Raw genomic sequence first — 3,381 nt, 5'->3', positions numbered from 1 at the left:
CATCTTCCAGGAAACTTCTGGAGAAGTCTTCTCAGCAACATAATCACCCTCTGGCATATTGCCATTTCAAGGCAACCTACTAGCCTGCAAATCCAGAGGCTAGCAGATCAGACCACCTAAGCTGAAAAGATTTCCTAAAGTAGATGGCTGAGGTGCTGACTAGTATGCTGGTAAAGCCTTCAAACTGAATGTCAGTGGCAACCTCAGACTAAACAAACCCTCTCACACTGTCACCCAGAGCCTTTTCTCATTTTCCATATTTTCTCACTTAAAATAATCTCTGCATACCTGTGTTATTCACAGCAAAGGACTCAGGGTTTAGGAAAGTGGTCCCAGAAAAGACCGTCTGAAATCGAATGAACCATGGTGTACCCCAGGGTTCCTGGAGACAGCTGCCTCTCCCACAGCTGGCAGAGCACACAGCCACATGAGGCACAGCTGTGGCTGAACCACCAGTGGTCTGGCATTCATACACTGCCTGCCACTGCTCTGTATGATCCCAGTGACTGATGGCATGAGGGAATGAAAAAATCCCAAGCCTTGGACACCACAAACAAAGACACAAACTTCACCATGATCCACTTGTGATCCAAGTGAAACTTTGTGGGTTGCTGGAAATTTAATGGGCCTGCCAGCATGTTGGTCACTACAAATCATTTATTTTAATGCAAGTGTCACAGCAGCTTCATTGACAATAAATGATTATTCTGAATTTGCACTACAGAGACCAAGGACGGAATTTGTGAATTTTTCAATTTTACTTAAAACTCTAATTGCAACTTACAAATGATCCATGTTGAGATGCAAAATACTGCAGCAAAATGTTTTTTTTCCTTTTTGCATTGTGCCAGCACTTACCATTTTTATTTGTAGCTTTTTTTTTTTTTTTTAAGACCTTCTTTCCCCTGCTAACACCTGACGTAACACAGCCTGCAACACAGGGAATAAATATATCCATTATGGACGCAGCACGCTCAACACTGCTCACTTGCTCTTGTGCCATGAAGAAAACACAGTTACATTCATTCACAGAGAATGACCATATTCATGGCACTTGCTATGCTACTATTTTTACTTCAACCCTATAGTTAGATTCTATATTTTCATTAGTAGAAAGGGGAGAAACTTTCTCACTGGAATCTGTTTCCTAGTCCTTGGGACCACATAAAATAAAGGACATTGTCCAGCAACAATTTGAGAGCAATAAAACATCAGAGGGTTAGAAATACAGCTTGGGTTTTACAGAAGGCTATTTGGGGCTCTAGAGATGGACTATTTATACAGCTAGTTCTTTTATACAAATTTTTTTGTTTCCTATGAAATGGACAACTCCATTTATGATATTAATGCATTCCAACATGTTAGTAAATTCAGCATGAGAGAACTAGTAGTCTACTACACCAGGCTCCTTGCCTTTTGAAATGAGATGAGTCATGAGATACCAGGGCAACCCTGTCCTGTTTCACAGATTTCATGTTCACAAAGACAGACCTGAATTAAAAGTGCAAGTCTCATAAAGCTAAAGGAAACAAACTACACAGTCCAGCTTCGATGTTTTGTTTCTACAGTGTCTCTAGAAGGAATTAGGCTCATAACTCAGGGTTCTGGTGTGATTTCATTGTGTTATATATTTGTTAGTTTATACCAAGCAGTGACTGTGCAATGAATGAATGACAAAATATCAACAGCTCCAAACTTGCTCTCAGGTTATACTGGTTAAATTTCTTTGTATAGCATTTTTTCATTCCCAAGGCAATGTTAGCAAAGTCACAATCTATTCTTTTACAGGATGACAAAATACCTTCAATTTTTGGATGGGACTGCGTGAAAGCTGTGGTACAGTTCATGATGTTTGCAGTACAATAGCCAGTTTTGGCAGAAGTGTTTCTATAGAAATACACAGGACTTTTAAAAAATACCTATTTATATTTCAACATGAGGTGCAGAAATTAATGAATCCCAGTACTCTGCCACAAAACAATCTGTTAAATCAACTCCCACCAAAACAGGGTGACAACTTCTTCCCTGACAAACTTGAAGATGTTTTCAGCCATTTAACAAGACCAAAATGATTTAAAAAGCAGAGCACTGTTTTGATGTATATTACGCAAAGTAGCATACTTTAGCAATGCATTTCTTAAACACATTTCAATATTTTAGAGGAAGAACTTTAGAAGGTTCTTTAGAAAAGCTAATTAGACATGACAAAAGTAAAATCTGAAAAATTGTGAAAAACTCTATTAATATTTGTTCAAATACACGTTTTCAAATTGTACAACATTTATTGTTCATGCTGGGGTTTTTTCTAATATTTATTCTAAATATGCTTTATCTTTATATGCATGGTGAGAAATCAGGTAGAACATGTGTTTGCAAAGCGAATATTTATTTGGCTTTGTAAAGTACCCGGAGAAGTAGCAAGAGTGGATGGGGAAACTGAAATAAACCTTTAGAAAAGAACATGAAAAGTACCTCAGGTGCATGCATTTTGTTAGCTATGGATTTAGATCTCTGCAGTCTGCTGTGAACTATCTGGCTTAGGAGTAAAAGAAAAGCTTCTGTTGCTGTACTCCTACAGATTTAGGAAGTATAGTAAGTCAAACAATGATTGCTCTTTTAATAGTCACAAACCCACAACTATTTCCTTGTTTTTTTTCACCCCTAACAAATTAAAACTCTGATTTCATTGAAATTATAGAGGAGGTAAGATTTCATCCAGTACTGCACTGATCTGCAAGTTTAAAGGACTAGAAAGTTTGAGATCCCCTGGGTTTTCAGTCTTTGAATACAAAAACATAAAAAAGTAAGCACGAGGCCTTCTGCTTGCTTCCCAGACAGTCTATGACACCAGCAGTCTTCTGGCACCTGCTCACACTGACCCCAGGTGCTTTCACGCCTGCCACACAGGGCAGAGCAGACACTTCTGCTAAATGAAAAAGCTTGCACAGCAGCACTGGCTTGTTCAGACCTACCCAGTGAGAGAATTTCCCAGGCATAAACTGAGAGGCGCAAACCCGCTGGTTGTGGCTGCTCTGCATTTACCCTCTCTCCCCCTTCCTCTCCACGCAAGAGGTCCCAAAAGTTATGAAAATACTGAATCCTAGTGCTTTTTGTTTTTAATCAGGGGGAGAGGAGGTGCAGGAGAAAGGGGAGTTTTGGCAGCCAGCAGAACATTTTACCATGCTCTGACAGGAAGGACTCATCCGGCAAGCAAGCACAATAGCTCAGTTGTGCCTGGCCCTACCACATCACTGTCACACAAGAAGAGTGTCCAAAGGTCACAAGGAGCAGACTACTGCCCAACCATATTTTCACAGGAGGAGATGTAAACCTGATGGATTGAAGAAACATTACACACTGGACCTTGCTGGGAGGCTGGTC

The sequence above is a fragment of the Aphelocoma coerulescens genome (assembly GCF_041296385.1).
Source record: "Aphelocoma coerulescens isolate FSJ_1873_10779 chromosome Z unlocalized genomic scaffold, UR_Acoe_1.0 ChrZ, whole genome shotgun sequence".
In the NCBI taxonomy this organism is placed as follows: Eukaryota; Metazoa; Chordata; class Aves; order Passeriformes; family Corvidae; genus Aphelocoma; species Aphelocoma coerulescens.
The sequence above is the reverse complement of the archived record's forward strand: the minus strand, read 5'-3'. Positions refer to the sequence as shown.